Raw genomic sequence first — 10478 nt, 5'->3', positions numbered from 1 at the left:
GTATATAACTAAGAGGCAGGAAACCAGGAAAATACTCATTGCTTACTTACTCTCTACCTCAAGCCCTTATAACTTGAGAGACCCTATTTGCTGTATTCTTTTCTTTTCTTTTCTTCTCTTCTTTTCTTTTTTCTTTTCTTTTTTTTCTTTTCTTTTCTTTCTTTCTTTTTCTTCCTTCCTTCCTTCCTTCCTTCTTTCCTTCCTTTTCTTTCTTTCTTTCTTTCTTTCTTTCTTTCTTTCTTTCTTTCTTTCTTTAAGTGTTCAGCTCTTTATTGAACAGATTACAGAAAACAGGTTTAGTCAAAAAGACCAAAGCCCATGTCATCATCAGACTCCTTTGATTCTTCTTTCTTGGCTCCCACTTTCTTCTCTTCAGCTCGGCAGCCATGATGGAAATGGAGGACCTCCTGCTGCTGCAGTGCCAGCGGCCAGCTGGCCCACCAGCCCCTACACTGCAGATGAGTCTCCTGATGTCGATGCTGGCCAGGGCCTTTGCAGACACGCCTGGCCAGAAAGGTTCAAGACTTACATCTGCTGTTTTAATGAGGGCATTGATCTTATTCTCGGTGACCATCACATCGTCGCTGTGCAGGATGGGGCCAGAGCAGAGGCTGATGAGCTCCCAGACCGAGGCCACGATGCAGGGGAGTGTTGAACGGTGCTGCCGGGCACAGATGAAGTGAGGGGCTCACCCCAGAGCGGCCTTAGCTTCTTCGGAGGGACCAGCACCTTTCCAGCAGCTGAGGAAAGGGGCTGCCCCCTACTCGTAAGTGTTCCTTCTCTTTAGGAGCTTACAGAATTGAAATTGAATTGCATTAATTTTAATGTTATTTTATTTTCATAAAATTGCACTGCAGAAGATCCAAAAAACCAAAAACATTGCCTGTAACCATATTCTAAGACCACAATCTTTATTTTGATACATGTCCATCAGTCTTTTTTGCTTTGCATATTTATGACAGAATTGTATTACAATACAGTTTTGCATTTTCTTCATGTAATTTCATGTCTGAAGCACCCATTCAGCATCCATGCCTCATCCCAGGCACTAACGCAGAGATTCCCTACCTTGTCAAGTAAAACTACAAGGAGACTGCTGTTTACTAATTCTTGTCTCTTGAGGGAGACACATTAGTTGGTTAGATCTTAATCCAACTGTATGCTGTTCACAGTGTGTTTAGCTCCTTAAAAACAAAGAGACTACATCACTATCCAGAAGGCCTACCTGCCTCTCCGTCAACAATGTGATGGTTCTAGGGGTGTCTGGGTGGCTCAGTCAGTTAAGCATCTGACCATGATCCCTGAGTCTGGCTCTGTGTTGACAGCTTAGAGCCTAGGGCCTGCTTTGGATTCTGTGTCTCCCTCTCTCTTTGACCCTTCCCTGTTTGTAGCCTGTCTCTCTCTCTCTCTCTCTCTCTCTCAAAAATAAATAAACATTAAAAAATAATTTAAAAAACAAAACAATGTGATAGTTCTTTCACCTTGGGGAAATCTGAAGAAAAGTATGCTCTCACTTTTTTGAAACCATCGATTGCCTGCTTACCAGACTCATTATCCTGCACTTGCTAAAAACTGCTTTGAAATTGGGATTATCACTGACTTCAACATTAGCCTAGAATCATGGTTTCTTTCTCCCTCCCTTCCTTCCTCCCTCCCCTCCCCTCCCCTCCCCTTCCCTTTCCTCTCAAGCTAGTTAACATACAGTGTCGTCTTGGCTTCGGGAGTAGATTCCCACGATTCATCACTTATATACAACACCCAGCTCTCGTCCCAACAAGTGCCCTCCTCAATGCCAATCACCCATTTTCCCCACCACCACCCCCAACAGCCCTCAGTTTGTTCTCTGTATTTAAGTCTTCTTATGGTTTGCCTCCCTCTCTGTTTCTGTCTTATTTTTCCTTCCCTTCCCCTGTGATGATCTGTTCAGTTTCTCAGATTCCACATATGAGTGAAATCATGTGATACTTGTCTTTCTCTGACTGACTTGTTTCGCTTAGCATAATACCCTTCAGTTCCATCCATGTTGTCACAAATGCCAAGATACCATTTTTTTTTTGCCTTCCCTTCAAGAGAGATTTTCTTAAAGCCTACTATATGCCATGTATTCTGCATTAACCATGTGATATATTCCTCATAGCAACCCCAGGAAACAGATAGCATCTCCCTGTGTGGGCAGTACAGGAGGGAAAAAGTGAGGTATTCACCTAAAATCAGAAGTTAGGGAAACAAAATAGCCTCAGAGGGTTAGGCTGTGAAACCAACACAAAATGGAATGCAGAGAAGGAACTTAAAACTTTATGCTAAAGATATTTGTCAGGTTGGCTCCCAAGGATAGCAATATGGTCGTTTGGCAATAACCGTATCTAATGATTAAGCATATTTTAAAGATTTGATTAATAATGGAAGCGTAGATGAGTGGGTGTCACCAAGTCAAATATATATAGGCTGTGCATTCCCAAGCAGGACCATTGAGTTAGTAATATTCAGGAAACGTTTATTGAATGTCTCCTGTGGGCCATGCATTGTACTGGATGCCGGGCATGCAAAGATAAGTAAGATATAGTATTTGCCGTCCAGAAGCTCAAAGTTTATTGGAGTTTAATAGACACAAAACAGAGGCACCTGGATGGCTCAGTCGGTTGAGCATCCAACTCTTGATTTCGGCTGAGGTCATGACCCCGGGGTCATGGGATTAAAAGCCCATGTCAGGTTCTGCACTGAGGATGGAGCCTGCTTAAGATTCTCTCTCACTCCCTCTGCCCCTCTCCCTGCTTGAGCTCTCTCTCTCTCTCTCTCTCTCTAAAATAACAAGAAGAAGAAATAGACCCATAAGCAGATAATTAAAACAAGTGCATGAGGGGAGACATTTTCTTGGAAGTATAGAGGAGAAACACTCACCTCCTCTGGGAGGCAATGGCGAGGTTTCCTGGAGGAGGTGATCTTTGAAATGAGTCCGAAGGCAGCTTCTCGAACTATCCATATTAAAGGGCTAATCTTTTTCTCTTTTTCATTTCCAATTTGCTATGTAAATACAATGAAAATGGACGACGAGACCAGTCACATTCAAAAGTACAAACCCAATTTTGTTCTTAGAGTACGCTGATATGTAATGGCTCTGGCTTATTACTATAAAAGTTTCTAAATGCTTGCTTTTCACTTCTAGACTCACCTCATTTCACCCTAAAAAACTCAACAGGACGGTTGAGAGCCAGCACCGATGCTTAGAGCACACTTTGCAAGTGGCCTTGTGTTGAAGGATGAGGAGGCATCAGCCATGAGCAGGGAAGGGATGGATGGGGCGGTGGGGAGGGCAGCCTCAGCAGGGACGTGGCCAAGTGCAGGGAATGGGGGCTGGGGGTGGAAGCACTGGGAAAATTCTTTGGGCCTCTCCAGTGACTCTTCCTTACTCCTGTTCTGTGTGGGCTCTACTTGCCAACTTCTCCCAGCCCTGTGCTTTCCGTCTCTTTCCTTCTCTTGGATACATTTTTCTCCTTCAGCCCCTGCATTCTCCTCATCTCCTTCCAAACCTGTAATGACGACTTTTCTGGGACCAAGAGACAAAAGGGAAGAGGGGAAGTTGTGATTAGGGGAACTGCCCCATTTGTCTTCCTCTCCCTTTGGTCTGAGAACATTTCAAATTCTTTTATTTAGCATTAAAATTTTTTTTAAATGTTTATTTCTTTTTGAGAGAGAGAGAGAGAGAGAAAGACAGAGAGTGAGCAGGGGAGGAACAGAGAGAGAAAGAGAGGGAGATGCAGAATCCAAAGCAGGCTTCAGGCTCTGAGCTGCCAGCACAGAGCCTGAAGCAGGGCTCAAACTCACGAACCGTGAGATCATGACCTGAGACAAACGCGGACTGACCTGAGTCTTAACCAACTGAGCCACCCGGGCACCCTGAGAACACTTCAAATTCTTACTCTAACATTCCCAAGCTTGCAAAGTATGTTAGGAGTCAACAGAGAAAGGAACTGAAGAACTTGAATTTGTTAAATTCAATTTTATGAGTTAATGGAGGAAGTGGTCAGTCTCACATTTTCATTTTCTGAACCTAAAACCTGGAAAGGAGAAAGGGAGTAGAATTTTTTTTAAGTTACATGAACTTAAAAAAAAGGGGGGGGCAGCTTTGTAACATGTAATTTTTTGGTTGTCCCGGCATCACTCATGCTCATTACAAAATTTTGTCATAGCCTCAATTAGAATAATTTCTAATTCAGAACTTGAGAATTGGCTTCAGTTAAGCTTCTGGGTATTGTTTGGATGAACTGGCTTCCCTGGTTTCAGAAGGCTGTTTATTTGAATGATAAACTAAATATAATTGGCGTTAAACCTAGTTATAAACAGAGCAAATGATGCTTGTGTCGAACTACCCTGCACACTCAAAGCAACACATGGTTGGGCAGAAGAAACCACGAGGGAAAATCTATAGATTCAACTCTGTCTTTAAAATGAAAACTTTTCTATTATATTAAAGACATCAAAGCCAAAATGAAATGGAAAACCACTGGGAAAAAGATGTATAACTACATTGACAAAGGACTAATATCTATGTTATACAAATAGTTTATCTACATGAATGAGAAAACCACCGAGCAGAACATATAGTAGATAAATGTGTAAGAGGGTGTGAGAACCTAGAACAGACCCAAGATAAAAATGGAAGTAGTGAAGTAAAGATGTGTTTAAATGTGAATAAAATTAAATTAGAAAGAAATTCTAATCTCTAACGACGATCTTAGCCGTGGAAACACTGGAGGGAGTTGAAAGCCATTTGCCAGTTCTAAACCCTGTAACACATGCCTGCGTGACTATTTATGGCCAATAGACAGTTTATGTTTGGAGATGTTTTCCAAAAGGAAGAATATGTACTATGCACACAAGATACCATTGTAGCATTGATTAGAAAGCCAAAATGTTCAATAACAAGAGAATGAGGTATTAAATTATGGCATGTTGACTGGATGAAATAGAAGTATAAGCCCCTAAAAATAACTATGAAGACAGTAATTCACCAACTTCGTACTCTCATCACAGAAAAATAGCATGTGGCTTAAAATATCACAGAATAAATCAATATAAATTTTTATTCTTCTATGATTGGACGCTATCAAATGGATATGCCTAAGACTAATAACTGGAAGAGAAAATAGAAGGCTGAAAGAAGTAGCTGTTTCGCTGTAGTGCAACACTTTTTAAATCTGTTCTTTCCTTCCTTTCTTGCCCCCGAACCCCCACCTGCTTTCTTTCATGTTTGACATAATATGTTGGTGTGACTTTTCAAAAGCAGGCTTCCATTTGTCCCGATTTCTACACTGATTTCTTTGATAGCTAGTCACGTTAAATTGTTTTTAGGAACAAAGCTAATTGTAAATTGATAAATGAAAAAATTAATGAAATAGTGAATAATAAAGACTTGTCTTACGAATGGGCTATAACTTGACCTCCACTCCCCACACGTGGGAATGTTCTCTGTGTGTAGCACCCTAAGTAAAGATTTCCTGCTGACCTCAGAAAACATAAAGCCTAGCAAGAAAGGAGGATGGACAGTCAAGCAGATAAAATGTGTCCTCTTCACTGTATTCATTCAGGAACGTTTCAGTAAACTACTCCTGTGAACGACAATCGTGTAAAAACCGGTAAAGCAGGGCCATGAACGTGCTTGCCAGATGGAGACGGCTTTAAAGAGAGGACGTTTAAGGGAGTTTTGTTTACTTAAAAAAAAAAGAATGAATTTTTATTTTAACAATGCAGTGCATGTCTACAGTGCAATGTGCCTAGTAGTTTTACCAAGTTTTTCATGACCTCAGACACGCCCTGCTCTCTCCTCCCTGGAGTCCCACAACTAAGAGGCAATAACTTCCAGCACTCTTCAGAGGCTTTCCTACTCCTGGAGAGTAGCCTCTCCAGGATGAAACCTCAGGGCTTCTGGGTGGAGAGGGTATTTACCCGGCTGTGTAGGGAGGGTAAGTAATTCCAGGGAGCAGCAACTTCTTGTACATTTTTCAGGGGCTCCTGCTCTGTCTTCCATGGCATCCAGCCCCCCTGGTTCCTGCATCCCCTCGGTTCTGCATTGAGACCCACTTTGTCACTTGGCTCCCCATCCTTGCTGCAGGCGCTCAGCCACTTCTGGCCTGCTAAGTTGGGCATCGTACATCTGCTTTCCACATTCCAAAGTTTTGTTGAAATACTTCATCACCTGTCAGCTTCTCTCTGCTTTGCCCTTGGGGGTTTATGCATCTTTATTAAAAAATCCTTTTTATACTCTTTTACTAAGTTTTCAGGAGGGAGCAGGGAAAATGCATCTTCAATTGGCCCCTTCTGACTCGGAGCCGTAAGTCATACTTTAAAGAGGAATTTAAGGGTGAAGACACGGGGGGATGAGAAGGGCATTTTAGGTCAAGGAAAGCAAGTCCGCGAACAGATTTCCGAAAGGCTGTGGCATCGTGTTTGGGAAATGAGGATCACAGTTGGCTGGGGTGTAGGGTGTACTGGATGGGGGGCCAGAGGCAGGTAGACAAGTCCCCCGTGGTAGACTGGCAAAGATGGCCCAACTTATTTTTCTCCTTGGATGCACACAGTCCTTGCAATGTGACTTTGTAGCTTCCTCCAACAAAGGGGGAGAATCTGCCCCATCTCCTGGAATCCAGGTTGGCCTTGTGGCGGCTTCAGTCAATAGAATGTGGCAGCAGTGATGAGGTACGGTTCACACTAGGCCACCAGCGGCCTTGTGTCTTCCACTGACCATCTTGGAACCTGGCCAGGTGCCGTGAGAACAAGCCTAGCCTGCTGGAGGATGAGAGACATGTGACCCACCTCACGTCACCCCAGCTAACAGCCATCCAGTCCCCAAAGCAGCCACCCAACTGACTGGTAGCTGGCTACGTGGACAAGGGAGCCCAGCTGAGGCCAGAAAAAGCATCTGGGCAGGTTCTAAGATGGTGACCAGAAAAAGCACCCAACGGAGACATTGTCTAAGTGTCCAACAACTTAATTGTAGAATTCTGAGGTAAATGTTGTTTTTATTTTTTTAATTTTTTAAAAAGATTTATTTATTTTTGAAAGAGAGAGAGAGAGAGAGACAGAGTGCGAGCAGGGGAGAGGCAGAGAGAGAGGGAGACACAGAATCCAAGGCTCTGAGCTGTCAGCACGGGGCCCATTGCGGGGCTGGAACTCACGAACTGCGAGATCATGACCTGAGCGGAAGTTGGCGCTTAACTGACTGAGCCCCCCAGGCTCCCCATAAGTGTGGTTGTTTTTAAGTGGTGATGTTTTGGGGTGGTTTGTGACTCAAGTAGAGCTAACCAGTATGCCCAACAGAAATTGGCAGAGGCATTGTGAGGCCAGGGAAAAACTACTGCTTAGAATTACAGGATCAGGTTCTAGTTCTTCCGTTGCTACCAACAGGTCATGTGTCCTTGGGCCAGTCACTTAACCTGAGCACTGCCATTTAATTAAAGATGCTGGATGGTGGACCACATAAGTGGTTTTCAAGCTTCTTGGCCAAGTAAGCCACCTAGGAGCTTGTTAAAAATAGCCATTCTGTCCCCAGTCTTACAAGATTGAAAAAAAACTGTAGTTTATTTCCTGGTGACTCGGATGCAGCCAGGCCAGCAGGCATCTCAGACACCAGTGTTCGAGAATGTGAGGGTGTCTTCCAGGTTGAAAATCCAGCGAGCTTCCCTCCGTTCAGTAGGTTTTGCTGTGGCTTTAGATGCTTGTCCACCAAGGTGCCTGGGTTTCTTCCTCCCATGGGGCGGCATCTCTTCACCTTCCTGCCCTCTAGGCCACTCCACTCCCCCAGGCTCAGGTGGCTATTTATGACTCCCAGGCTCACCACCTCAGCAGCCATCCATTTCTTAGCTCTCCCCAAACTCTTTTTAAAAAAAATTTTTTTTTAATGTTTATTTATTTTTGAGAGAGAAACAGACGGAGTGCGAGCCAGGGAGGGGCAGAGAGAGAGGGAGTCACAGAATCTGAGCTGTCAGCACAGAGCCCGACGACGCAGGGCTCGAACCCATGAACTGTGAGATCATGACTTGAGCCGAAGTCGGATGCTTGACCGACTGAGCCACCCAGGCACCCCTCTCCAAAAACTCTTAATTCTTCAAGAAAATGGTCATTCCACAGTCTTCCATGGCCTTAACCCTTACTCTTAAACGGGAACCCATTCAGCTTTCTCATGTCCTTCCAATCACTGCTTCCATGGTCCTTTGGATTCTCTGATAGACAAGTGCAGGTTTCCAGTGTTCGGTGGCTGGTGGCCCATGAAGCACCACACCTTGTCCAACCGAGGGTTTTCTTAGGCTCTGTGAACCAGTGTTTTATTTATTTATTTATTTTTATTTTTTTATTTTTTTAATGTTTATTTATTTTTGAGACGGAGAGAGACACAGCATGAGCAGGGAAGGGGCAGAGAGAGAGGGAGACACAGAATGTGAAGCAGGCTCCACGCTCTGAGCTGTCAGCACAGAGCCCGACGCGGGGCTCGAACTCACGAACTGTGAGATCATGACCTGAGCCGAAGTCGGACGCTTAACTGACTGAGCCACCCAGGCGCCCCAATGAACCAGTGTTTTAAAAAGACCTGTCTCCTGCCTCTTGACATCACTCGTTTCCCATCTGGAGTGCTCTTCCCGCAGGCCCACGTCTCCCAAACTAGGGTGTCTCCTGGGTAACAGTTTTGCTATGGATACCAGTGGTTCTATCTCTCAAATTGAATAGCAAGCCTTGGTCTAAGCCTTCCTGTCATTTACTCTCAAATCACATTTCCTGTGTGTGGCTGGGGGAGGGGGAAGGAGGAGGAAGACTTTCCATAAACTGCATCCATATTGTATACTCCCTGTCCTATACCAGAAAAAAATTAATAAATAAATGACCTCAGGACATCAGACAAAGGCAGTAAGGCACATGGCAAAACCAAAGTCATTCCCACCAGCCTTATGACAGTGGTTGGGGTTTGCAGGAGGCAGGCCTCCTGGGGGCTCAGGTAGAAGAGACACCCTCTGTCATCCTGGGTGACCCTATAGTCTGACCCCATCTGACACTAAATGCTCTCTTCTCTCTAGATTCCCCCCTGCACTGGGAGTCAGTTCCTCGAGGGGACGCTAATTAGCAAAGCTGAACAATTTGCAGATAGGTTCTACATCCTGTTTAGGATTCTTTTTAATTTAATTTTGTTTTTTTTTCTTGAGAGGGAGAGAGAGAACACAAGTGGGAGAGGGGCAGAGGGAGAGGCAGGGAGAGAATCCCAAGCAGATTCCACGCCCGACTTGGAGCCTGATTCGGGGCTTGATCCCACGACTGCGAGATCATGGCCTGAGCCAAAATCAAGAGTCAGATGCTTAATGGGCGGAGCCACCCTGGGACCTCAGGTTCTGTTAAGGATATAAAAAGTAGGTTTTAAAAATTCGTGTGGGTCAATAATGTTAATTTATTTATTTTTTAATTTTTTTTAACATTTATTTATTTTTGAGACAGAGACAGAACATGAACGGGGGAGGGGCAGAGAGAGAGGGAGACACAGAATTGGAAGCAGGCTCCAGGCTCTGGGCCATCAGCCCAGAGCCTGACGCGGGGCTCGAACTCATGGACTGCGAGATCGTGACCTGAGCTGAAGTCGGACGCTCAACCGACTGAGCCACCCAGGCGCCCCTCAATAATGTTAATTTAATTCTTTTTATTACGAAGCCGGGGCAATTTATTAGATAACGCACACGTGGCATAATGCACTCAGAAGCCTAGAGCCACTTACTGTGTCCTCAGCCGGCGGTGATAAAATAAATAATCTCTTAACAACTTAATTTCCTTGAAAGGAAATTTTATAGCAATAAACTTGGCTCTTGTTCACACCTTAAAGTAAACAACTCGGTTTCTTCGTTGTTTGGCCGTGAGTGAAGTTTCTGTCTTACCCATGGATCTTTGGGTAGATCTTTGCTAGCAATTTGAAGATAAGCCAGCCTTGTTGCAGACCGGATGGTCCTTTTCGTGGTCTCTTACATTCATCTTAGTATGGCCTCCAGACTCTGTCCCCCGCACACCGTCACCAGCTTCGTGGCGGTAGGGCACGTGGGCTCCCAGGGTCGACATGTGGTCCCACAGGATGAGCGCTGCCTCGTGTTGGGAGAATTGAGTTCTACACGGTGCTGGGCATTGACTGGGCTGAGTGACCAAGACCATCCTCCCAACCTCCCTGCTTCTCTGGTTCCTTATTCTATATAAAGGCACAGCAAAATTGGTCCCTATAGCTCTTTCAGTGCTGGCTCTGAGAACACATTTGTGATGACCATTTTAGTCCTTCAGTAGACTCGGAGAAAGCATCCAGAGTTCCTCACTGACTGATGGGGTCGGGGGTCGGTATTGGGTTTCCTTACCCTCCTATCAGCCCTGGGTACCATCTCTTACTTCAGAGGGGAATATTGAGACCTTTTGTTTTTGATTCAAAAGAAGCTCGGCACTAAATAACATTAACCGTTTATACTCTA

At 44.6% G+C, this 10478-nt stretch overlaps 1 pseudogene; it reads right to left on the bottom strand.

Annotated features, from left to right (window-relative positions):
* Positions 1-296: 296 nt before the first annotated feature.
* LOC109247115 (60S acidic ribosomal protein P1-like) lies at positions 297-10083 on the bottom strand (annotated as a pseudogene).
* Positions 10084-10478: the final 395 nt, after the last annotated feature.

This window comes from Panthera pardus, unplaced genomic scaffold, assembly GCF_024362965.1.
Source record: "Panthera pardus isolate Hobbes unplaced genomic scaffold, ASM2436296v1 HiC_scaffold_20, whole genome shotgun sequence".
Taxonomy (NCBI): Eukaryota; Metazoa; Chordata; class Mammalia; order Carnivora; family Felidae; genus Panthera; species Panthera pardus.
This window is presented reverse-complemented; position numbering and strand designations above follow the sequence as displayed.